The sequence below is a fragment of the Pezoporus occidentalis genome, unplaced genomic scaffold (assembly GCF_034315485.1).
Source record: "Pezoporus occidentalis ecotype Australia unplaced genomic scaffold, CSIRO_AGI_Poc_V1 ctg33, whole genome shotgun sequence".
Classification (NCBI taxonomy): Eukaryota; Metazoa; Chordata; class Aves; order Psittaciformes; family Psittacidae; genus Pezoporus; species Pezoporus occidentalis.
Genome location: NW_026915268.1, coordinates 6,326,605 through 6,353,259, shown reverse-complemented (window position 1 = coordinate 6,353,259; position 26,655 = coordinate 6,326,605). Strand labels below are relative to the sequence as shown.

General features: G+C 44.0%; 1 long non-coding RNA gene across 4 annotated transcripts in view; it reads right to left on the bottom strand.

Annotated features, from left to right (window-relative positions):
• Positions 1 to 3,518: 3,518 nt before the first annotated feature.
• The window catches only part of LOC134169049 (uncharacterized), a 38,023-nt gene continuing 14,886 nt past the window's right edge, over positions 3,519 to 26,655 (bottom strand). For 3 of the 4 annotated variants that reach the window (XR_009966738.1, XR_009966737.1, XR_009966739.1), the window contains 5 exons: positions 20,606 to 20,728; positions 14,407 to 14,510; positions 9,424 to 9,565; positions 5,021 to 8,305; positions 3,519 to 4,692 (listed from right to left, as the gene is read on the bottom strand). This is a non-coding gene — a long non-coding RNA (uncharacterized LOC134169049). The remainder of the gene's footprint in view (positions 4,693 to 5,020; positions 8,306 to 9,423; positions 9,566 to 14,406; positions 14,511 to 20,605; positions 20,729 to 26,655) is intronic. The other variant, XR_009966740.1, reaches the window with a different exon arrangement.

The window sequence follows — 26,655 nt, the reverse complement described above, 5'->3', positions numbered from 1 at the left end:
ACATGCATAAGGTTTTTCTAAAGCAGATTGTAAATACCCACCCTGCCTTTGCCACAGCCTCCTATCTGAATACAAAGCACCCAAGCTTGTAATACTACTGGTAGTGTTGGCTGGCCAGAGCCCGGGTCTGTGATTCAGGTCAATGCACACTCAAGGAACAGCATGGTTCAGATTTAGGACCCCTTTTGTTTTCTCTGCTTTTGGTCCCTGCTGATCTAGCATGCTTTCCTTAAGTGCCTGAGGATCCAGTGATAAGGTCTTTGGGGGTTGATGAAGCAAAACTGGAATAGCATAAACCTCGTGCAAACAGTCCAGGCAGAGTAAATAGCTCCTGATTTTTTTATTCATACTTTTGTCTGTGGAATAACTGGGAGTAAATTGCTTTTTCCTTTCCTAGTCCAAATTATTCAGAGAATTTTTCTGCTGATTTTTGCTATTCTCCCTTTCGAGAGCATTTGCTCTCCAAGACGGCCCGCTTAGCACTGAATGGAAAGCAAATGTTGCCTTCACCTTCAGTGAACTTTGAAGCAATTGATTTTTACCAGCAGAAAAGAAGAGCTGAGAAGTGACAGCTCGTGGGCTTTGCAGAGGATGAATTTTGCCATTTCATGACTGCCCATGCAGGAGGATACAGGCGTCCCAGCAGAAAGATGACCCATGCTCTTTCGACTCATCTCCATTCAGCCACCAGCCCTGTCCTCTTTCACACGTGGGTTCCTTGGACCGCCAGCTTCTCTGCAGCCGCCCTGCAGATTCTTTAAGCAACCCATAATAGGGAGGGCTCCAAGGGAAATTATTCTTGCTAGCTTTTGTCTGGTAATCTGAGGTCAAGAAAACAAACTGCTTCCCCTCTGTTCTCTCCAGTGCCGTGGCAAAAAATGCAGCCAAGCTCCAGCACCGAGAACAAAAGCAGAGTTGGCACAAACACAGGAGCTTCTTAAATGAGTTTGCCACTAGCCGGAAGGGCTGCAAATTGAAGCAAAGATAAGCCCCTTAGCATTTTCCTTCTTTAATCCAAGCCTCATAAAAGCAGAGATGTGTTTCTAGTCAGTGGGCTTTTACACAGAGGCAGGTATTTCATTTACCCAAAAAACCCCTGGATCGGATAAATTATTAATGTTATTTATAAAGGCAATTCTGCCATTCAGCAACTTCTTTTGGATCCCTACTCTTAATCTCCCTGCTTAGCATAAGATACACTCCAGTTAAAAGGCAAAATCACATTCCCTTACAAGGCCTGCAAAATAACGGAGTGCTGAGGTGCCTGAAAAAGGGTTGTAGTTTAAATTCTGCTATAAAGACTAATACATTTATCAGTGGAAAACATAAGCCCCTCTTGCTTGTTCCCTCCCTTCATGCTGGATGGGGCCTCACTCGCACGCATCAAGAGCCATCAAAGCTACTCAGCGAGAATGATGGAGATGCAGAACACGCGACTGCTTGCACAGCCTGTTAAGGATGTTTGGTGGCTGGGGGGAGCAATATGGTGAGACAGCAAGTAATCCTGTCCTCTCCTATAATGTGTCCTCTGGGACACCCACAGCTATGTAGGGCTTCTGCAGGCTGAGCCCTACACACACCCCATTGATCAAGGTGTTATGAAGGGCAGAAACACCAGAAGAAATACCCATGTGTCTCATCGAGTGGACATGTAGGTTCCCATGGTCGGGAAATGGAGTCAGGATGCTCTCAGTCCCACAACAGGTCCTCAGAGACCTCAGGAGAGCTGCCACAATGGTGACATTGCAGATCTCAACCACAGTAAAACCAGCATGGAACATGACCATGAGGAGCAAGGGAATGAGGACAAGAAACTAAGAGTCCTGGTGCATGGCCAGCATCACCATTTCATAGAATCCCAGACTGGTTTGGGTAGAAGGGACCTTAAAGCTCACCCAGTTCCAACCACTGCCATAGGCAGGGACACCTTCCACTAGAGCAGCTTGCTCCAAGCCCCTGTGTCCAACCTGCCCTTGAACACTGCCAGGGATGGGGCAGCCACAGCTTCTCTGGGCACCCTGTGCCAGCACCTCAGCACCCTCACAGGGAAGAGCTTCTGCCTAAGAGCTCATCTCAGTCTCACCTCTGGCAGGTTAAAGCCATTTGCCTCGGCCTGTCCCTACAGGCCCTTTTTCAAAGCCCTTCTGCAGGTTTCCTATAGCCCCTTTAGGCACTGGGAGCTGCTCTAAGGTCTGCCCTTAAGGATCTTTCTCTTTTCCAGGCTGAACAATTGCAATTTCAGTTGCAACAGTGGACATGATGGACAAGCTCCCATGGCAGAGTGCTAGCACTGACAGGTAAACAGCACCCCTTCCCTCACCAGCGTGGCAATGGGTGGTTTGGGGTTAAATACCCTCACTGAGGAAAAGGAGATCTAACATTTCCCCCAAAAAATGCGCTCAAGCCTCTAGGAGGGGAACAATGGTTCCTTGCTCCCACATCAGGACTACACATGGAATTAACTAAAACATATACCTGTTGTGACCTATACACGTACTGGTGGTCATCACACCACAGGTACATACAGCCATAAGCCATCCTCCAAATTTGAGGGCAACACGTGTTGCATGACAGGGAATGGCAGCACATGGGAATTGCAGGTGGGTTTGGACAGCTTCTCAGGCAACATTTCCTCCACGCAATACGCATGTGCTGTGAAATCCTATTTCTCAGCGTTTTCCTCTCCAAAGGCTGCACGACAAACTGCTTAATTGAGCAGCCAGCACCAGCTGATGTTTTACTTCAGCATGATTTAAAGCAAGGCGAAGGATGTTTGTTTGCTAAACTCCCTCCACCTTTTCACAGTAGGGTTACGACAGCGACGTGTATTTTGCATAGACAGCGTCGCCCCTCAGGAAGAAGCACTCGGGATGTTCAGGATCCGTTTTTCCTCCTGGGTTGGGTGCTGGGGATGAGCAGCAGCTCGTGGGTGGCAGCATGGTTTGTCTTTGATCAGCCATGAGCAGGGAGAGCTCCTGCAGCTGTGCTTGAAGCTGGAGATGTCTGAGCCACGGGCACCTCTGAGAAGCGCGCTTTTATGTCAAAATGACTTATTATGATTTTAAGTTTGTTCGGGAAGCTGGAATGAAATATTTAAACACAGCATCAGAGCAGCATTTTATTCTCAGGAAAATGCTGAAATGCCTTTTGCAAATCAGCAATGTTTAAAATTTTGCTTTGAAACAGCAGCATCTTTATGCAACTGGTTTGTTTTTTTTCCTTTCTAGGAAGAAAGAAATAGGGGGGAAAACAGCTGAGAGATTGGCCATTTCCTCACAAATGAGACATCTGCTTTTCAGTCTGTTCTGGTGAGTCTGTTTGGAGCCATCATTCCCATTTGGAGCAAGGAGAATCTGCCTCCAGAGCAGCCTATGTTGTTGCATCCAGTATTCAAATTACATTATCTTTGTTTCTTGCACTGATGACAAGACATTTAGGTTGGAGAACTCCACTGGGCATTAGGGCTGCTCTGAAGGGTTTGCATGATTTGAAATAAATATCATAAAAGAAATAGCAAGTTCTTGTATAAAAGCATGTCTGTCCCATTTTATATTTTACTGGAGCAGTCTTCATTTTCTTTTAGGTACAGTTTCTTCATTTGCAGTCCTTACTTTCCTTATGTATATATTATATCTTGTTAAACACAAGAAAACAGCTTACTTCAGTCCCTCCTCAGCACTCACACAGTCTCGTACCAAGGCCAGGTTGGACGGGGCTTGGAGCAAGCTGCTCTAGTGGAAGGTGTCCCTGCCCATGGCAGGGGTTGGAGCTGAATGAGCTTTAGGGTTCCTTCAACTCAAACCAGTCTGGGATTCTATGATTCTATATCCGAGTCCTTGCTGTTCCCAAGCAGCACACAGCTCTGGGCATGTAGCCCAGAGCCATCAAAGTTCTTTGGTGTCTTGGTCTGGGTGGCATATGGGTTACACTGAAATTTCATCAATGTAAGTGCCTGTATTTTGAGAAGTGAATTAAACTATTTCCATTGGGAAAAGTAGTTGCAAAAACTGGCATTTGAGGTTCAAACTGCTGTTAAAGAAAGGGTTATTCTACGATAGTGACCAAAATATACTCGTATTCAGTATCTTAGGAAGATCAAAAAGTTCCAAATCTCTTAAGATGATGTCTGATTTAAAACAAAACAAAACACCAAACTTCTGATTTGTATACAGCTTGTTCATAGGGGTTTTTAATACAACATTCAAAGAACTGTAAGGATAAAGTGTTGGCAAGCAGCATAAAAAATTGCTTAAAAATAACACTGGAAGGTGTCGGAAGAAACGCACCTCATTTATCCCAACCCCTAAGGATCCAAAATAGCTGACAGGGTTGAAAAGAGGAGTAGAGTAGGTGTAAGAAAAACCCTTCCACACAGAAGGCAGGTCTAACTGGAGACTGTAGGCTGAAGCATGCCTTGGCCAGTTAAATGCACAGTGATAATGTCAGGCTAGTACAAGATTTTAAGGCACAAAGGCAGCTTCCTCAGCAGCCAGCATGGATAGAACAGAGCTAGGAATTTTCTAATTCCCAGGTCTAGGGTAGGCTACGGTGGTCCTATGGGTTTCTCTTTGGATCAAGCTGTCCTGTACATACCCAACATTCAGGAAGCCAGCAGATCTCCAGCCTGAAAGCACTGCTCTTGTAAATCCTCCCTGAGAGTTGAGCCAAAGTCTCTCACAAGCTGTAGATACACTGTGAAATAAGACAAAATCAGTCTCTGTTAGCAATGCAATAATCAGGACTGTCTCCAGCTGATCCCAATTTCTCCATTAGTTCACCAGCTCACTGATATTTCAGGCCCTGCTTTCTTGCTGACAAAGCTCCCACAGCCATTTCCAGCACCCAAACCTGCATCAGCCTCTCTAGCTGCTTCTCTCAGAGCCCACTTGTGCCCATGGATAGTAGCTCACTTGTGTTCATGCCAAGTGTAGCTGTGATTTCTTGTGCCCTAAAAGTAGACCCTAATCAATAATGTTCCCACCATACAGCACTTAAATTGTAGCCATGCTTGGAAACTTACCCACAACTGTCAGCTGATGCTTTTGGCTCTATGCCTGCCTTCCTCACCTGCTCCTTGCTGCTACAAACAGGGAAGCAAAACTCCTGCTATCATTGTGCAGGTGATTAGAGGAAATTGCATTGCTCAAGCACTTGGTAGCTGCAGCCATGCTTCAGCTCTTGACTTGCCTGCTGGGAAGCTGCCAGAGAGAGGGAAGTGTAGGCATAAAATGAATAGCAGAAGAGATTGCAGGTAATTATGTTTCTTAAGCTGTTAACAGGATTGGCCATTTGATAAATGAGAGGATTTGGGAATGTTTTGTCACTGACAAGCTATTGTAAGATCCAAGTGGAAATGGGAGAGTTTCTCTTCCGTAGGATGAACAAGAGGGAAATTCTCCCGGGATGATTACAGACCATGAAATTCATCTGAAGCCTGGATGCCAGCACACAGAGGCAAGAGGACAGACACAGGACTCCTTCTGCTGAGAAAAATGAATCAGGTCACTTACATAAGCAATTGATTTGGTTTTGGTGCCCCTCCAGTGTCCCCAGAGTCTTTGGTCCATTTATTTTGCCCCCCACACCCCTGTATATGCTTGCTGGTGCTACCAAGGTACCTCAAAGCCCTCTGTCTGCTTTTCAGTCCTTGGAATCCGTGTCTCACCTTTGGTTTTCCCAACCTTTTGGGTTGCTTTTGTGGTTTCCTAGCTAGTTGGAGATCTGAGAGGGAAACCAGCACTGCTCTGTTTGTCCTTCTCCAACAGTGCTCCTCAGGGTGGTTTCGGGTACCCCTGGAGCCCCTCTGTTTCTTTTCCAGTGTCCTTAAGGGCCTTGGTGTGCTTTTTTGGGGTGCCCCAGAGCTTTCAACCTGCTTTTTGGTGCTCCTGCCCCGGGAGTCTGTGTACTTTGGTGCCCCCAGGAGCCTTCCATGTGCTCTCAGGACTATCAGTCCCATTACACAGCAGTGAGGCAAGGACAGGGCCCAGTCTCACAGCCATCAGCATGGGGATGGGAAGCAGGGGTACATCTTCTTAAGCCATTCACCAGTAAGTAAGTCTGAAGAAGAGGGGCAGGATGAAGCTGTACCTGGTTGAGGGGAGGGCAATCAGGACTCAGCCCAGGGATGGCACATGAGTCTGCTCTGGTGTGAAGGGTTCTGCTCTGCAGCAAGGAGTGGTGGTGTCAGCAAAGTGAATCACACAGTTTAGTGTTAAAAATCACCTCAGATGACAGTGGCTCTCTTCCATGACCCTCTGGGGCCTACATCCTGCCTGGTACAGATCCTGCTCCCAGCACAGCACTGGAGGTCAGAGAAAGTGGTAAGCAAAGAACAAATAAAACTCCTTTGTGCTGCTTTTGGAAACTGCCTCCCCCAGTCAGGGCCCAGAGCCCAAGGCAGACCCTGGTTTAGTGCAAGAGCAAAGGAAGAGAGAAAGGATCTCCAAGGTCTCTATCACAGCTTTTCACTGCTTTGCTTTACCTGGATTTTAGCAGCCAAAGCCAGGTTATTTGTATTGTTTTGGTTTCCCTGCAGTTATTAGCAGAGAAGGTTGCTGGGAAGAAGCTGGGAGCCCTCACATCTCATTTTCCCAGCTGGAGCTGTGTTTGCTGGGCCCTTGCTGAAATGGAGTAAAAAGCAAGCTGGGCTGAAAGGAGCATCTGCAAAGGCAGAGAAACAGCTCCTTATGGCACTTACCCCCTGCAACGAAATAAGAGTTGCAACACTGAGACAGCCCTTTTAGCTCCACTAGCACAGTAACAAGCTCTTTCTGATGCAGGAGCTGTGGGACAAGCTGAGAGTGAGGAGCAGAGCAAGGTACGCTCCAGAGATCTGTTACTAGGCATTAAGTAAGCAATGCATTGAATAAACTGAAAGTCACCTTGTCTCAGTTGTGGCTTTGCTCCACTTTTGATTTCCAAGAGGAAAACTAGCCCAGTGTGATGCCAGCATGCTTGATTCCTTCTCAGCGCTTGCTGTGGTGCAGCTTCTCAGCAAGGGCTGTGAGGAACTGGCAAACACAGGCCCTTTCCTCCTGTGGCAGCTCCTTAAAGAGCAAATGAAGGCAAAATCCAGTTCCTGCTCCTTCAAACAGGGCCTCTGGAAAACAAGATCACTTACTCTTTGCAGCTCGAGATGACGTCTAAAATGGTGGCTCCAAGCAGCTGATGGAGGGCGGGCAAGAGGTGAAATAGCAGTTATTCTTAGCAATAAGCACTTAGGAAAACAGAGAAATAGCAGAAATAGAAAGCTTTTATCTACAAACAATAGGACTCAATCCCCTGCTTTAACCAAAGCAGGGTCAGGCATGCAGATGCGTGCACTGGATTTGTGCAGCTCCAGCAGCCCCCAGCCAAGCCCTGGGACTCACTTCTCTATACCCAGCAAGAGTTAGAGCTTCAGCCACAGATGGGCAAATCCCAAAGCTCATCCAAAAGCACAGGGCAGCCACAGGAACTGCCACCTTGAGTGGGCTGAAGTTCAAGCACAGAGATGCTTGTTCTTGCCAGCACATTTAAGTAAGGAGGATGGTTTGCCAACCTGCTCCTGGGATAGACAGATGAGAGACTTCCCAAAGAGCTGACCCACAGGACAGCCTTTGCCATTTATAAACCCCTTCCCAGCCATGGGAACTAGAATGATCAGAAAAAGCTTTTATCTACAATGAAGAGCATCTGACAAGGGAAGGCTGAACCAGCTGCACCTTCAGTCCCAGACAGACCTATAGAACATGCCCACAGGCAATCCCAGCACCATAAAGATGATCTCGGTCCAAAAGCCAGCCACTACTCACTCCAAACAGCCTCAGCTCAGCAGCTGACCCCTGCAGCCCTCATACCTCTTCAGGTAAGCATCAGGTCTTCTGGGTGTTCCTCAAACTAACTTTTCAGCTCAGATTTACCTGTGCTCCTACTTGTTTGACCTACATCAGCCTTTCCTATGGGGACAGCACAGTCCAGCTCTGCCTCTGTAGTGCAGCTCTCTGCTTTCACAGCAGAGCCCTGAAAACAGCCCTCTGCCATCACCTCAGTCATGGGGGACCCTGCAGGATCACCTGGGATCACCACGCCTCTGGCTAGCAGCAAGGGATCCCCTCCAGTCCCCCTGCCTCGACCTTTGGGCACAACCAACCCACCAGGAATGGGGTACCAGATGTCAAAGCCTCTTTGGGGCTCAGCTTTGATCACTCAGCACTTGCCTGGCATCTTCTCCCATGCATGCATCTTCCCTTGGTCCCCATAGCATCAAGGCTGCGCTGCTCACCAGGGACTTCTGATGTTTTACTGCAGCAAAACAGCATCATCTCTGCTGACAGAAAAGCTCCTGGTGAGTAAACGAGGGTACAACCAGACCAACACAGGTCTCGAACAGCCCAGGTCAGTCTCCTGCCCTGCAAACAAACTTAAATGCTATTAGGAAGCTGGTTCACTGCTGAGGAAGAGCCCAATTCCCAACAGCTTCCCAAAACACCATACCTGACAGGGAATACCATGCACCATGTCCCATCTCATAGCACACCTCTTGTGCTCTGAGCAGAGCTGCCTGCCTAACACACACCCTGACCCACGCACCCAAGGGGGACATGTGCAGGGACCCCAAATCACCCCCAAAACACAACAAGAGCAGGCATGAACTTTCCGCACTTCCTCCAGAAGCCATGCTCAGGGAGGACTGTCATGCAGGGTTGCTCCAAGCCCCTGTGTCCAACCTGGCCTTGAACACTGCCAGGGATGGGGCAGCCACAGCTTCTCTGGGCACCCTGTGCCAGCGCCTCAGCACCCTCACAGGGAAGAGCTTCTGCCTAAGAGCTCATCTCAGTCTCCCCTCTGGCAGGTTAAAGCCATTCCCCTTGGCCTGTCCCTACAGGCCCTTGTCCGAGGCCCCTCTCCAGGTTTCCTGTAGCCCCTTTAGGCACTGGAGCTGCTCTAAGGTGTCCCCTTGAGGAGCCTTCTCTTCTCCAAGCTGAACCAGCCCAGCTCTCCTATCCCGACAGCCGTGGGGAAGAGCTTGTGCCAAGGCAGGGGGATGTCTGGCCCTGGGAATAGAGAAGCTGCTCCAGCTCTGAAGAGAGATACTTAAAATTACTGCAGTTTCCAGAGACAGAAAGAAAGGGACCAGCACAGCTACCTGATGTTGAACCTGCTCTGGAGGGGCAGTGGGAACTCAGGGTAGGGCATCGATTGATGTGAGAACAGAAGTGAGCAGGCACGGCCTTAGAGGTGAGACAGTGCAATGCTACCAGTTCACTCTTTACAGAAAAGGAAAAGGCAATACAATAAAACTTACTTCTAACAACACATGAAAGGAAATACAAGGACTTGAAAGGCTGCAGGACAGACGTACAGACATCTGTGCTGTTCATTACTCTGTGCTTTTTCCCTTCAGAAGATTGTTCCCAAAAAAGAAGGTAAAGCGCTCCTCACCTGCACTCTTCCTCCAGCTCCAGAGGCACAGCAGCCCTGGCACAATCACAGCAACAAACTGCTCCAGGATGTGGCTGCTGCCTCCAGTCCTCAGCTGTGTCCTTTGCTTCCCCTCAACCACAGCACTGCTGGCTCCATCCTGCTGGATAAATCATGCGCTCACTTTCTACTCTTCTAAGGTAAACCAGCTGTAGCATAAAAACAACGGGCTGAAATTGAAAACCCCTCTTTTTCCCCCACCTTCACACCTACCAGCACCTCAAAAACCCAGTTTGGTCATGGCAACATCCAGTCTCTTTCAATTATCCTTGTGGTTCTGTTTAAATATGTGAGTTCCTTTGCTTGGGAAGTGGTTATTCAAGAGTTGTGTTAGTGTCTTTCTGTAGGAAGACCTGTAAGTAACCTTACTAATCTATTTCTGTTTTTTTAAGCTGCTGTCCAGGTTAAGCTCCATGTAGCTATCAGAACCAGACGCTCAGATTAAGGGCTGTGTTTCTGCATGCTCACAAAGGGAGCCATTTATAGTATTTCTTAAATGTCAAATTACTTTTGGTGCCCCTGAAACCTTCATGTGGTTTTCAGTATGAACCAGAGTGCTCTGTTTGGCTCTCAGTGCCAAACCCCAGAGGCTTCTGTATTCATTACCACAGAATCACAAATTGGTTGGGTTGGAAGGGACCTTAGAGCTCATCCAGCTCCAACCCCTGCCACAGGCAGGGACCCCTTCCACTAGAGCAGCTTGCTCCAAGCCCCTGTGTCCAACCTGGCCTTGAACACTGCCAGGGATGGGGCAGCCACAGCTTCTCTGGGCACCCTGTGCCAGCGCCTCAGCACCCTCACAGGGAAGAGCTTCTGCCTAAGAGCTCATCTCAGTCCCCCTCTGGCAGGTTAAAGCCATTCCCCTTGGCCTGGCCCTACAGGCCCTTTTCCAAAGCCCCTCTCCAGGTCTCTTGTGGTTTTTAAAACCTGTGTATGAATTTTTTCTGAATATTTATGCCCCATGGAAAATGCTGTGTTCAGACGTGGGGAGGCTCTGTAGGTACCTAGACCAACATCTGGAGTGTTTAATCTCCCCTGACTATATCATAGTAGCATCACACAGAGATGCTTACAGGCACAGCACAGATCAGCCTAGTCAAAACATCTAACTCTTCCCTCTGTGCTCTCTATTCTGGATTTTGCACATTCTCACTCCACCATAATGATGTGTGCCCATCTGCAAAGTGTCTTAAGGCTCCATTGCTTGCTAGCAACCACAACCCTCGGATGACAGATGAACCAGAAAGCAATAAGGAGGTTTTACATGCCCCAGCAATCGGTGCTGGAAGCAGGAGCAGAGGCTCCCTGCTGGAGGGAGGCTCAGCAAAGGCAGTGTGCCTAGAACACCATCCCTCTTCCAAACATTAGCCCCACTCCTCAGCCAAGGCTGGAAAGGACAGGATGGCCCGTATCTTCAGTACGCCAGCACCTGATGGAATAACTGAGACTTCCAAGTTAATCTAGTGGAAAGAGTTTTGAAACAACTTGAAGGAAGCAACATGAATATGCAGCAAATATAGTTGAAACCCGCTGTCTATTGAAATGGCTCATTAATACTGCACAGACAAAGCAAATGAGTGATGCTTACTGCAGAGTTACCAGTGAACATATCTGTGCCTGGATTATCGAAGCAGTGCAGAATATGTCACCCCATATGGTTTGCCTGAAGAGGCTGTTTCAGATAATGGTTCTCGTGTTGTTTCCATGGAATTTCAATATTCCCCAGAAGACACTCGCTGGAGCACTCCAGAGCAACCTTGTGTCATTTGGTACTGCATGAACTAGCAGAATGCTGGGTACTTACAATTAAAAGTGGATTACAGAAAAATAATCATGAAGTTCAGACTTGAAAAAAGGAAGCATGCGATGTTTTCACTGGAATCAGGGAACTAAAACCTAATTCCAATGTCATTCTTTAATGGAAAGTGTCGCTCACAAAATAATTTTATGTACATGGATAAAATTAATCAAAATCATTGGAAGAAAAGCAGCAAAAGATTAAGTATCCACAAAAATCTGCCGAGGCACCAGGGATCTCTTAGCAGGAAGGATGGAAGGAAAGAACTGGGACTCATGCTCCATCTGCTAACAATGAAAACGAAGAGATACAGTGGTGCGAGTACAAGAGAAAGGTTCACTAAGGAAAAGCCCTTCAGATTAAAGTACTGTAACTACAGTTTTAAGAAAAGAAAGCCACTGGGCTTTAAGGTACAAAGACCACCAAAGCCATCCTACTCGGACAAATCAAAGTGCCATGGACTCTCTCTGCTCACATCTTGTGACCTGTAGTGGGTGCTATGAGAAAACTTTACAGCATAAGATAAATGCGTATTCTTTTCCTGGATAATTTTCTGCATTGTCAGTTAACAGCCTGTGGTCACTGAGATTTACAGTCCAGAACAAACACAAGTGAGCAGAGGGAGAGGATACAGCCCTATGGCAGGGCTTCCTTAGTCCATGTAGGAGTAGCTGCATGCATGTATCACTACATGCACGTATTTTGCATGTTTCCCTGCCCATATACTCCATCCAGGGACAGCACAGTGGTGTGGGGAGGCTGGTGTGAACAGGAGATAAGAGCTTTGACATAGGAATGAGGATCTCTGACATATGGCAGTGAAGCACAAGGTATATGAGAGTCTGGGGAGCATGAATGACTTCTGAAAAAGAGAGATTTGCCACCTGAAGTTCAGTGATCAGGCCATAATCTGTAAGCCCTCTTTTACTGCCTTACCTCCAGCCTTGCTGATACTGAGTCAGGATGCCTCTCCAGATAAAGGAAGCATAGGTAGCCCTGCCAGGACAGAGCTTTTCCTCAGATACCATTACTGAAGAAGACAGCATTCTGGTACCCTCCTCCCCTTCTGCACCTGGTACCAACAAATAATGTGGTTACTGGTAACAATAAGATATTGTCATCCTTTATAAAGACCTTAAGGTGACTGAGTCTGAACACACAAGCTGCGCTGGTAATTCCATGTAATACATGCGGCTGCCAGACCTGCACAGGAGGCACAGTGTGGTGCTGGGCTCCATTCCATGTTCTTAAGAGACAGCACACTTGAAGGAACACCGATCTTTCCACCTCTATCATCTAGACTTTCCCTGGACCCACCTGTGCCTGGCCAGTTATTTTTGCTTCTCTTCCTCCCTTCCTTTTAAGCCCTCCCACCTGCCCTGCTTCTGAGGTCTGCCTGTCATCTGCTGTGCACGGCAGGTAGAATCTTGCTCATTCCTGAAGCCAGGAGTGGCGTTTGTTGTTGGACAAGGTCTCTGGGGAATACATACCTGAACACAGGCAAGTCACAGCTGAACATACACAGACTGACATGGTGAGGGACTCAAAACATGTCAGATTTCAAAGGAAAAGAAAAAATGCGCATCTTTCACCAGGGTTAGTCCTTTCCTAAATTTCAAGCCCTTCATTCAAATATTAAGACCCTACCTTGTCAAAAGTGGGCTATAAGGCATTGCTATTGGGAGTTTTATATAAAAATATATATATATTCATTATTAAACATACACTACAAATATATATGCATTTAAAACACTGGGGAAATGGTCTCTTCTCCCTAATCCCTTTGCCATTTTACCCGACATTAAAAACTGAAAAATGTCAAACTGAGTCAGACACTCACCATGAAATCTTAAAGCAATGACTGGCGTGGTTGAAGTTTGGGGGTGATGTCAGCAAAGAACAACAAAGACAGAAATGTCAAACACTAGTACTACATATAACTAGCTGTAAATCAATAGCCAGGCAAACTCCTGACCTACAAGAACCACGAGCCACAAAACAAAGCAGCCTCAGAATAAAATCCTTGACTGACAGAGCTTAGCACAAGAAAGTTGTGTTTGCAAAAGAAATCCCAGCCACGGTGTGGGGTCACTGCTCAGTGCAGACAGGAGAATTGTGAAGGATTATGCAGAAAATGCAGAAGTGTTCAAACAGCCTTTTAGTATTTGGAAAGAGGGATGATTTGCTTTTCATTGCTTGAAGATGATGAAATACTTTCCAGTCTATTAGTAACTGAGAGAGATGTTAGAATCTATCAGCAATGAACATTTTTAAATTGGCAGGCTCAGAAGCTCCAGCATAGTTGACAGAGAAGCTCTCAGGTCCACTAACATTGAATGTTAATAGCAGCAGGTCTGTAAATGCCCAACTTATAGAAATCTATTAAATGAGAAGGGAAGCAAAGGGAATCAATGAACCATCAGAGGAAAGAGCAACTCTGGGTCAAAGCAAGGGAGGGCTTTTTTCCATCTCATCTATCGTTAGGACAGTCAAGGGTAACATGGAGTTTGCTTCTCTTAACAAACTGGAGGCACCAACTTTCCCAGGCTCATTTAACCTGATTGCTCTGAGGTTCAGACTTGTCACTCTTTCTTCTTGATAAGAAAACTTTGACTTCTGTTTTAGTTTGAAACCTTTTGCTGGAATTCAAAGTCAAATGAAAAAGGATATAGACTCAAGCCCTGCTTTCTGTTACTGCCCACATGCCAGGTCAGGCAGTTTTCAAACCAGGATGTAGTTTTTGTGAAGCTTTTCCTTAGGTATGTCCTTCCCCCAGTGACTGTGCTTGAGAAATGGCTGGCTTATGGCCGTGAAACGTCCCAGATGGGCACACAGAATCTCAGGGAGCAGCACTCAGGAGCCCTACCTCTCCCAAACCACACAGGCATTACACCTTTGCTGGCTTCAGCTGCCAGCAAGAGATCTACTTTAAACATGCTTGACTCCCTCTTCTTTGTAACAAGTTGCAGTTAGAAGTGAAGCAAATTAAATCAGTGTATACTTCCCACCACTATGTAAGCTAATTCAAACAACTGAATGGGGCTAGAAAGCATTATCAGGTACTAGAAGCCATTATTGCTTCAGACTACTATCAAAACATGTTATACATGCCCAGCTGTGCACAAAACTATGTCTTTGGAACTTACTGATGTTTTCAACCTGCAAAGAAGTGATGCACTAAACAAACCAGCACACAGTGGAAGTTGTAATACACTCTGTTTGATCTCCCATTTAATGTAATGAGGCTTCACTGACAACAGAAGACGAAAAAAAAAAGATTAATCAAAATCCTATGTGAATTTATTTATGGATCACAAAAAATGTTTCTAGCATATCCAAGACATGGTCGAGGGATAAAGTTAGATGAAGTTAGGATTTATCTCGATTACCTAACCTGGCATTAAAATCCTTTCCACTGATCAGCAAACAGAGGGATAAAAAGATTTCAGAGACATTATGTAGGTCTGGAATAATTCCCAGTACGAGTTCCTATAAGAAGAAGAATTGTGGGAGGAATACAAATATTAATCAGAAGAAAAGGTTCTAAATTGGGAAACTGCTCTGGCAATGAGACAAAAGTCTAAGTCATTAGCGTAACAACCTCTAATCCCTATCAGAGCAGCCAGTCTCATGACAGAGATGGACGTGAAATGGCTTTCTCCATAAATATTTCAGTTTTGATTAATTCTAACATTCTATGTCTGGACATAACAAATATGTTGTGAAACATATCATGAAAATACAGAGACATTTGCCAGAACAATCCAAAGCTGTGTAGAAAACTCATTTTCTAGGAAATGGAGAAACAAATTTTAAAGCTGTTTTCTTCTTAACTCAATGCAGGCAATTCCCCAGCATCCAACTCTTTAACTTCTCCCCCCAAAAGCAGCCTATCTAATTAAGTCCAGAACCATGCTACTGTTTTGACCCTGATTTTCATTGGCAACTCCCTGACAGGCACCAAAACACCTCGTTAAATGTTTCCAGGGATAGCAGTTTTGATTTATTAAAAACTAAGTAAATATTTTCTAGGTCAGAAAAGGCAAGAAATGCTAGGAACAGTCCCACGGTCACAGGATTCAAACGCCCATCAGGCAGTAAGCTCAAAGTCCTGCTGTGGTGACAAGCACTCATGTAAAGGAGATCATCCCTATCCAGAGACTGAAGAACATACATATGCATACCAAAGCCCTGAGATTACTCAGAGCACTCTCTTTTTTGCCTGTAATTACAAATCTTTTCCTTTCAGAGGCTGTGGCAGTATAAGAAGCTCCTGTGACAGCCCCGCAGTTGCAACAGTACAACTGTGTTGGGGCTACATACAAAAGTGGCTCAAGGTGGATCCTAGGTAAGCATAACCCAAGGTTTGGGGAATGTGGTTTTTTTTAGGCAGCCCTATTCTCTGTCCCAGTTCCTGGGCAGACTCATCATGATCATGGTCTTTGGTTTTGGTGCTTAACAAAGCAGGAATTTCCTGCAGGAGTGGGATGCTGCTACCATGGACACGAGGCTCAGGCCTTTGGTGTTTTGGGAGACGATGGTACTTCTTCCATCTGCAAGAGCAACTCCCACCAGGACTCGGACGACTCTTACAGTAAGTTTCACTTGGAGCTAATGAATAGTTCCCAACTTAAAAACAAATAAATAAATATATCCCCAAAGTACTAATGGATTCTACTATACCGCAGCTCAGCATGCTTTACAATAAAGGATGCAAAAGTTGCCATCAGATTTACCCTCATTTAAAGGTTTCCACTTCTGATGCTATTATTATTTCTGATGTAATCCTGAAGTGTATTTTAAACCCAGCTGCATTAGATTCCAATTCTGCTTTGAAGTAGTGCTACCAATCTCATTGAATCATCATTCTCTGTGTTTGCTCCCTGCAGATGAGTTGCACTGCTTTCCAGAGAACTCCAAGTCCTTCTGAGGTCTGCGGAGCCAAATTCATGGCTGCCAAAGCACACAGAAAATACCTGCAACCATTTCAGAGCCAGGTGGAAACACCCTGGGAAGAGCCAGGAGAGCAACACACAACAAAAACAAGTATTTTCCTAAAGCACAGAATGAATGATGAAAATATATCCAAACAAAATGGAAAATGAAAGCAGGACTGAAAGTGCAAAGTTTGGGACCTCTATAAAGAGTTTATACTACACTATACTTATCTACAGCGGTAGCTATGTTCATAACTCAGTTCTCCCCGATCCTGAAGAGCTCAAGGTGTTCTCCAGCCTTACCCTCCACAGCCTGCATAGCTGTGCTACTTCTCTGAGACAAACCATTAAAACTGTCCACGTTTGGGTCATTATTGGTCATTCAGGTTCCCATCTGCAACCTCGGTAACAACTCAGTAAAGCCAGGGAGCTTGGCCAGAACTGGGCTGAATGTGGTTGTTAGCAAATTAAGTCTTCAAACACCACTAAGGCACTGCTCTAGTAAAGCCTAGAGGTAGCAAGTGAATTCTAGGATGTACATTGCAAGCCCAGGCAGGAGTGTTACCAGCCTGGGAACAGCTGTACTGCTGCTGGCTTCTAGGGTTTTCTACATTCAGTCACCTCTGAGGTGCCGAAGATCATGAGCTGCAAACACTCCTCCTTACTTCCACATTCTGGGCATTACCTATGCCAACAGCCACTGTTTTATGGCTACCACCAGTCTCCCTCATTTTCCCTCCTTCCCCCAGTTTACATGGGAATATACCACACTTTCCACTCTCGAGATCCCAGCTGTGGATCTCTCTTCATGGTGGCCCACCGACCACAAGAAGATCACCCCACTAGTGGGGTGCACACCAGTTTCTCACCCATGGTCTCCATTCCGGCCTATAAATTGCCTGTACTGTCCTACTTAGCTGCCTTGGAGTCCTTCCACTGTACTTCTGCCTGGCTTTTAACAGCTGAACTAGCCTTTGTAATATTGTCTGGCAGGACACTGACTCCCCATCAGCTTTCCAGAAATTCTTTATTCCTTTATGCTTTTGACCTACACAACAGCCTCTGGCAATAAGTTCTACAATTTAATAAGAAGTTCCGTGAGAATGTATGACTTTCTGGTTTAGACCTCATGCCTCATAATTTCATGGGGTATCTTAACCTCTCCTGTGCTTAAAAATAATAGCCACCCCCTCTTCATTGTTTTCTAGCTAGCTAGGAGATCTCAAGACCTCTGTCCCATGCCTGACTATCTTCTCTGTCCCATGCCTGACTATCTTCTCTGTCCTGATACGAAAACCATTCTGTCCTCATCCACTTCCTCAGGGTGGAATTCACATTAAAAAGCTTTGATTCCGTGTTGGAGCTTAGATATCTACCTCACAGATTGACATCTACAGGTAGAAACCTAAATTTAGATGTCTGAGCCAAACAACTCCTACCCATCCTTTTTAGTTCTATTTTATTCTTTCTGAAGACTGGATGAACAGAACTGCATGTATTAATCAGTACGTGGGTTTGCCAAACATTTATACAGTGACATAATCACATAATCATGTTTTTCCTTTTTTCCCTTTCCTAAAAATTTCTCTCGTTCAGTTTGAATTTTGTATTGCTGTGGTCACTGCATCAGTGTTTTCACAGAGTTATCCTACCGCAATGCTATTTCTGAGTGATAATAATATAACATTCAAGCTGTAACTGAGTAAGTATAACATATAATTGAATATGTATATTCCCAGACAAGCTAATTTGCATTTATTAGCATTGACTTTCACATGCCATTTCTGATATAGTCCCTCACTGCCATGAGAACCATCTGCCTCTCTTCTCAGGGTCAGATTTGATACTCTCAGTTAATTTGGTGCCATCCACAAACCTTGCCACTGCAATATTCACCCCCTTTTCCACATCATTTATAAGGATATCAAATAGGTCCTAAATCAAACAGTTGCGTGACTAAACTGTAGAGCTCCTTTCACTGGGAAAGCTGATCTTTTTCCTTTTTCTCCCACTTCTTGTCCCATTTTGTCTCCATCTTATTTACTTACAAGAGGACATCTTATTATCTCAGCTTAACTACTTTAAGAGTCTTTGCAGAAAGACTTATTCACATTTGTTTGGAAGTCTGTACGTACTTTATCAACTACATCAGCCTTACCTACAAGCTTGTTGACATCTTCAGAGTTCAAACAGATTTATAAGACATGGTCTCCTTCTGCAAGAACTGTAATGACTTTTACCAAATAAATCACATTTATGAAATTGTCTACTGATTCTCTTCATTATTATTGTAGTTTTTGCCCACTTATTCAGTTTGGGAGTGAGATTTACTGACCTGTGGGTTTCCACATTTGTCCTGGAGGCCTTCTTCTCAAGGCTGAAGACACATTTGCCACTTCTATCCCTTTTGCAGTGTGGTTAACTTAAATGACAATTTTCATGCTACATTTAGCTTTCTCTTAATCTAGTGTTTGAAGTCTTTCAGAACTAGATTGAGTATCATCTTATCTTCCTGCTTTCTTACTGTTCATTTTATTGATTTGTTCCAAAATGTCCTCTGCTGAAACTTCATTTAGGGACAATTTCTCATACTCTCCACTGCTTCACCACTAATGTAGCCCCTCCCAGCCTTCCTCAATAATTTGTTCCCTATTATTACCGTTTCCTACCCTTCTGCCAAGTTTCTGAGGCATTTATTATATCAATAACTTCCTTTAAAATCAGACAGTCTAGTTCACCTCTTTTAGGCTTCAGAGTTGCAGCATTTGTATAGGTATATTTCTACATTTTTTATTGATCTCGTTGCCCATTTTTCATAAGGCCTGCTTAGCTGGGACTTTCATTGCTGAGACCATTCTTTGCTATTTCCTTCCTCAATGTTATTGATTTCAGTTCCTTCCATTTTTCTAAATTACAAGAATTTTCTTATTTCTCTTGAACCATGTGCTGTTGCTTATTTGGTGAGTTTGGAGAGTGAACTATAAAAATACCTCATTGTTTTTGAATGTTAAAACCTAGTTTGCAATCTAGTCTCACATCGATTTATAAAGCTTACCTTTCTTGCAAAACCTAGCTCACTAAAAATCTGCTAGTCTGGTACTGTGACAATTTATAGCACTGTGATGCCACTCTCAAAATGTCTTTCCTACTCACTCCTCTGTGGTCAGTACCCACATCATTCACACCACCAGCTCCCTCTAGCACCAGGGGTGGACACAAAAGCCCAGCAAAGGTCTCAACAGCAGTGCAGAAAATAAGATTTCCTCCCATGTTTAATAATACATTTCATTAACACCTCCCAGTGTGAGTCTTTGATTGCTCATTCATGTTTAATTTTTTATTTTCTCTAATTCCCATATCTTGTTCCTGGCATACTCCAGACAGTCAGTTATACCTATTTTTGTATCTTGGTATTTGCTCCCTCTTTCATAAATGTGCCACACAGCACTTGGCTCTTTCTGTTTCATGCTGTTGATTTATGGATCATTTTCTCCAGTTTCTCAAGATCATCACAAGTCTGATCCTGACCTTTCAAGTGCATCTTGCTTTATCTACATATTTTATGTGTGAGTTCTTTTTTAAACCATATAGGTCATTAATTAAAAAACTGAATAGAACTGGGCCCAGGACATATACCAGCAGGACTCCAGTCGAAATAACCTCCCAATCTGACTGTGCACCATCACCACACACATTACAGCAATATCATATACCTTCTAAATGATGAACCTCAAGCTATGAACTGCACCATAATAAATTTGCTTGAGGTCTCCCTTGCTCCTTTCTGCATTCAGACTAGAGTCCACAGGGAGGAGGGCTGCCTGCTGAATGGGCTATTTTGAGAACACTGTGGGCCACCTTTGCTGGGAGCACACTCAGTGCCTCTGATCATGGCAGTATATGATCCTGTCTGCACATATGCAATAAATCTCATTGCCCCAGGAAGCACTGGCTTTTCTATGCTTGCACAATACACTTACGCATTAGAGGAAGGGCTGCAACAGATGGTCTCTCCCTTATACAGAAACAAGGTAAGTGTCTCACCCAGCCAGAAATACTGGGCACACTGATCTAGACCATATTTCTTTAGTCTGCTTCTGAGAGAATCATGTGGAACAGTTTCAAAAGCTTTCCTAAAGCAAAATATGTCCCATCTGCTGCCTCCTCTTCATCTACTAGACATTATTTTCTCAAAGAAGGAAATTAGAGTAAGACTGCACGATTAATTCTTGGTAAATCTATGCCTTTTTTTTCCTTCTTTTTTCCTTTTTATCTTCTGTTTGCTTTAAATTGATCATTGGGGGTTTTTTTCAGACTTATGGCTGGAACAGTGGCTTCTAATTCCCCAACTTCTGTTTTTCAAAAAAGTAAATTGTGTTTGCCTTTCTGTAATACTCAGTGATCTCACCTGCCTTCTGAGAGCTTCCAGGGTAGTCACTAATGCTTCAGTAATTGCTTCAGCTACTGTCTTCATTGCCCACATGGCGCTCACAGCACACACCCAGAGCAGGCTGAGGCCAGAGCTTCTAATCTGGAGAAACAAATAGAGAACAAACATAAGGCACAAAACCAGTGTAAAAGGACACAAGGGACCAGACCAAGCTCAGACTGCTTGCTCTCCTCTCACCTCTGAGGAGGCTCAGCCTCCTCTCACAGTGGATAGTTTAGCATAGCACAGCATACCATTAACGTGGCAGGAAGCTGCCTTCCAGCTGAGGGAAAGCAAGATGACAACTCTAGGAAGGCTATATCTGAAAATACATTTTCAGTCAAGAACTTTTGGTCTGCTCTGCTGATGGGAATTTAAATACCAGGAGCACACCAGCAGCCACACATGTGATGACAGATTTGCTGACTTACAGGCAGAATATGAAGGGGTCTTTCAAGAGACACCTAGGTGGATGCTAGAAAGTGCTGGAGAGGCGCATGAGGTCTTACTGCATGTCACAGATTTTAAAGGGAAATGCAACTGAAGAATCCTGGAAGGCAAAGTCAGACTGCTGGTTAGAAGATTTAGCCCCGGGGTACTGTTGACAGTTTCTATGAAATCCTTCCAGTTACACACACAACTCTAATTAGGCAGAGGGGAAGAAGATGCTATCTGGAGGTGATGGTCTCCATCACAAGTCAAAAGTGAAATCAGACTTTTCACAAGGAAAACATATCTGATGTGTTTAATTAAGTGGGAGCTGGGGGAAATCTGTCATAAGCTAAGGCAAGCAGATTGCTAAGGGTTGGTAAAACAAAAACACTCTGTGTATCCAGCGAGTTCAGAGAAAAAGCTTAGAACAGCGATAGCAACATTTCAGAGGTGAAGACTTATTATAGCAAAATGACATTGGACTAAGAAGCTAAACAAAGGTGTCCCTCAAATTAAGAGCTATAAATACATGTATAGAAAATGGGGGGGGGGGGGCTGTCAATTAAAAAAAAACAGGTAATAAAATCACATCTTGCCATAGCAGAAAACATTAAATCCCAGTAACAAACCAAACAGAACTGATAATACACCATAATATGTGGCCAGAAACTACAGAAAAGATAGTTTAAGTTATAAAACTGAATGAATTTTTTTATATATATCAAAGAAAATGTTCTAAGGAATCTAGTCAGACTCAAATTTTACTGGAAAAGACAACACACTGAACCTCTCTGGCAGTAAGAATGTAAATATATGAGTAAAGTTATCCCATCACTCACCAGAGAAAGACTGAGTGCTTCCTGTTGAGAGGTGGAATACTAAACATGGGGACCTCTATTATTCATAAATAAATCGATATAATGGCACAAAGGAAAAAAAAGAGTTAGAGAACCAATTTATAGGAGCTAGTGTGACTGCTTTTAGAAGTATTAGATCCTGAACATCAAAGAAGAGAGAAGCTGTTCCCTACTTAATATTATACAAGGTACAAGAGGAGTGAGCTCAAGAAGAGGCAGTCAGTGAACCGACAAGAGAATATGGGCTGCTCTTACAGAACAGAAAACTCCATCTTGGAGTGCAACGGTTATGACTTCAGAGGTCTTAATGGGCAAGGAACTCACCGCAAATGCTCAAGGTAAAAGTGTGATAAAATAGGAGAAGGGATTAGAAATAAGGAGTCCGTTCAACCTCTGGGTACAGGATCACTAAACCCACTACTATATCTGATTCTGATGTTCACATTTAAAGTTGTTGAAAGATCAGATTGGGGGCAGAAAAGAGTCATAAAAAAGTATATGAGGAGAGAAGAACACGTAACTGAAAAACTTAAACAGCTCAATTGTGGGGCGATTCCATAAATGCTTTCACAAGGGGAAAATATCAACCAGCACTTTTTAATCTAGCAGAGAGAGAAGAAAGACTAAGGGCTGAAAAATGAAAGCGATTCAAACCAGAAATGAAACACACATTTTTTAACAGCAGTGATGATTAAATTTGGGAACAAACTACCACCTGAAGTGATGGATTTTTCAACTCCTGGCATCTGGAACATATGTTTCTGTGAAAAGTTCAAGTTTTCATAGATAAGAATTTTCCCTCCCCCCAAAAACCAATTTTGTCAGAAAATTCTTAGCCACTATTTGGATTTCTTGTCTATTTTAAAAGATGAGCCACAGAGAAATAAGCTTTGTACATTGAGAGTTGGTCAAAAAGATAATTAAAAGAATAACGGAACTCCTAGATAAGGAATATGATATGGTGGGAGCTAATTATCACAGTGTCTGCAGTGAAAGTTGTGCATCGGTAATGTTTCAGAATCATTTGAACATATCTTTATAATAATGATCAAAAGGGAACTGCTTGACATAATCTACTTGAACATTCAAAAGCCTTCTGACAGGCTTCTTCAGGCAGGGCCTGTTCCTGAAGAATCCAGCACGGACAGGTATTATGGTTGCTACAGGAAGGCGAAGCACAGACCAACAGGCAACACCACTAACAGCCACAAAACTGCCTAATATCATAAACAGGTATTTACTGCAAGCTTTGGCTTTCCTATGGAAGTGCAAAGTGGCATTATTCCAAGCATAATTTTTGTAATTGCAATCAAGGCACCAAGAACTCTTGCATAACTGCTTTTAGTACACTACCGGAATGAAATATGACATGTAAGGCACTGACATGCTGTAGAGCATCATTAAACATACCACAACCATTAATAAATATGCCAAGGAAAGCCAGTACATCTGCACGTAATTCAAGCGGAGGAGTTGGATTCCACATTATTATTTTTGTTGGGTAAAACACTTGAGAAGACTCCAGTTTATCCTGAGTCAATAGAATGTGAAGCATCACTGAGGAAAAAAAAACATCCTCTTGGGATTTTTCATTGGACTGAGAATTGTGGCACTCTTCCGTAAATGTCAGGCTTATCAGTGTTGTGAGTAAGCATCAGTTAGCTCTCAAACAAGCTGACTCCCTGCATTTTTCTCAGAACTCTATGTAATATTCTCCTGGCAAGGAACAGCTCTTTTAGAAGACTGCAACACCAATTTGTAAAAGAAGCTTGCCTCAGCTCTGACTCAAAAACTGAAAGAGATCAGGAATAGATTAGATGGCTGTAGGAAGATCTGCTTTTTGACTACAAACCCTGGCTTATTTGGAGTTAAAGTGATACAGGAAATACACATTTCTCCTTTTCAGTTCAGAACAGATGCACTAATTGTAAGAAGACTTTCTTCTTCCTACTTGTTTATCCACTTCATATTACATTAGTAGCTTCAAGTATATTTTTGACCTGTGACTGGTTAATGACATCAATATTTCCAATACATTTACATCCCCTTCTAAAGATCCTTTCTTTATTTCCGCCATCCAGCTTTTCTTTTTATATTCCTAGATGAGACCCAGCAGCACCGTGGTGAGATCTTCATTAGCATTCAAATAAAAATTCATTGTTTGCTTGTAGAGTGGGGAGATGAGTTCAACGTTCACTATTCAGCGTTCAGCGGTGCCATCAAAAGTGTTTACATGCATACCCATGTTTCATTTGATTTTGACAGCACATAACGAAGCACACGAACTGCACTGGGTCAGATCAAAGGTTCCTCTACTGCAGCATCTGGTTTTCAATAGAGATGCCTGGGGAAGGAGTTTAAGAACATGTCAGGTATGCAGTGGTGCTTTCCTGGAATATTATTCTGGTTTCTAACAATATGTGTCTTGGGACTTTTTGAGTCACAATCATTGGTTTTACTATTTAACAGGTTATGCTTTAACTTCTCTCCATTAACTTTTCCTGTTACCCCTAGAGAACAAGTAAACTTTGAGCATCCATAACATCCTATGGCACGGGATTTTACAGTTCAATTACAAGTTTTGTAAAAAACCATCAACCAGATTAAACTGATTTCTAGTTGTTGCTTTGGAAGAGACACTTAAAGGGGCTTCTCAATTTAGAGAGAAGGCACCAAGAAGAATATGACTGAGACATAAAATCATGGTCACAGCAACAATAGGTGGACAGTGCAGGCAGATGGACCACTGGGCCGGCCCACTAGAGTCTTTCTTATGTTGTTATGACTAGGCCACCCTAGTTGCATCTTCAAGACTGTTTCAAGAGCTCCAACAAGTTTGTGAAATGTGGTTTCTCACTAGAAAAACTTTCCCTGATATAGAATCACAGAATCATTTAGGCTGGAAAAGACCTTTAAGAGCGAGTCCAGCCATTAACCAGCACTGCCAAGCTCACCACTAAACCATGTCACTAAGGGCCTCATCTACATATCTTGTAAATACTTCCAGGGATGGTAACTCCACCACTGCCCTGGGCGGCCTGTTCCAATGCTCGACAACCCTTTTGGTGAAGACATTTTGCTAGAATCCAGGCTAAAATGTTGGGGTTTATCCGTTCCATCATTATTTTCTTATAATTTCTCCTCACTTGCTGAGTACAGACTGCAGTGTGTCAGTCTGTAATTCTCCACTTCGCTCCTGGGGACCTTCTGTGGGATTGTTGTCACATTTACCATCTTCCATCCCTCCTGCAGAGAGACTGATTTAAGTGACAGGTTACATACTATAGTAGCTCCATAACTGCATATTTGTTTTCCTCCAGAGCTCTTGAGTGATTACCATATGGTCTTGGCAATTTCTGACTCTTCATCTTATCAATTAGTCCTAAAATGCATTTTATTGTCATTTAATTTGAGACAGTTCCCTACACTTGTCCCCATAAGTTTGACTCTCATGGGAGAATAACCTATCTCAACCACAGCGAGCACCAACACAAAGCTTCAGTTTACTTTCCAACAGCAACTTTCCTCTCTTACAATAAACCTCGCAGAGACTGGTCATCTGTTGATCAAACCTCTGCAAAAAGTACCTTATCCTGGCAATTCTGAAAACATTTTTACTAGTATTTTTACTACTCTGTTAGTGAGTTTGCACCTTAAAATCTTCCCTTGTCTGCCCTACAGTTTCAGCTTCACAGTTAATGCTTTTTTTTCTTTCCTTTTTTTTTTTATTTAAATAGGTTCTTTATTTGCTCAGAAATCCCGATTTCGAATACTCTCTTCCATTCTGCTGCTAGAATATTGCCTTTTGGTCCCTTGTAGAATTATTTCACTCAGTGATATATTGCTCTGAGGTTCAGATAGGGGGCTTTTATCCAGCTTCTCATCTTCTGCATCCTTATAGCGGCTGCTTTTAATTTCTTTTTAAGAAGCTCATGTACTTTTGAATAGGTCCCATTTTTAAGGTAGGTATTACTGTGAATAGTTGTGGGGGAAAATAAAATACTCCTAAGATACTCTGCCATGAATCTTTCTGAAAACATACAGGTACTCACCAAGGTGTTTTCAAAGAAGGGAGGCTTTGGAAGAAAGAGTACATCTAACACCTCCAGCTGGAAGGGGAAGGATGGGGAGGCCCCTGACATGGCACTGGATGCTGGGTGAGGTGGGCAGAGGAACCTCTAGCACCATGCTTTCAAAAGGGTCTATGAGGAGGCTGTAGCAGGACCAGGTAAAAGACAGGTAGGGAATGTGGAGAAGCAACTCCCAAAAGAGGACTCACATTCAAAAGCAAGACTGTACCTGTGTCAGCAGAATGATGTGAACTCACTTGTTCAGGGATGGGAGCTGAAAGATCTTGTATTATTACAGGCTCTCTATGCTCACACAGGCAGTACAGATGGAGCAGAGCCGTCATACGCAGCCTTTCTTCAGCATGCCAGATCTTTCTGCTGCTAGGCAGGCTCTGGGGAGACCATGGGGAGCTTGGGGTGAAAGCCCATGTGCATTTCCCTACACACAGCTCCCACCTCTCCTGCAGTGCTTGGTATCCTTGTGGCTCACAGGAATTAATGACTCATGGATGATGGAAAAGCTGTGTTCCTTTTCTGGGTGGCTGGCATTCAGCTCACCTGGAAAAAAGGCACCTCACTCCCAAAAAAGAGGGGCCAGTTCCCATGGGATGCAGCATGGGCCATGCACCTCTCTGCCAGGGCAAGCATGCAGGCAGGACAGCTCTCTGGG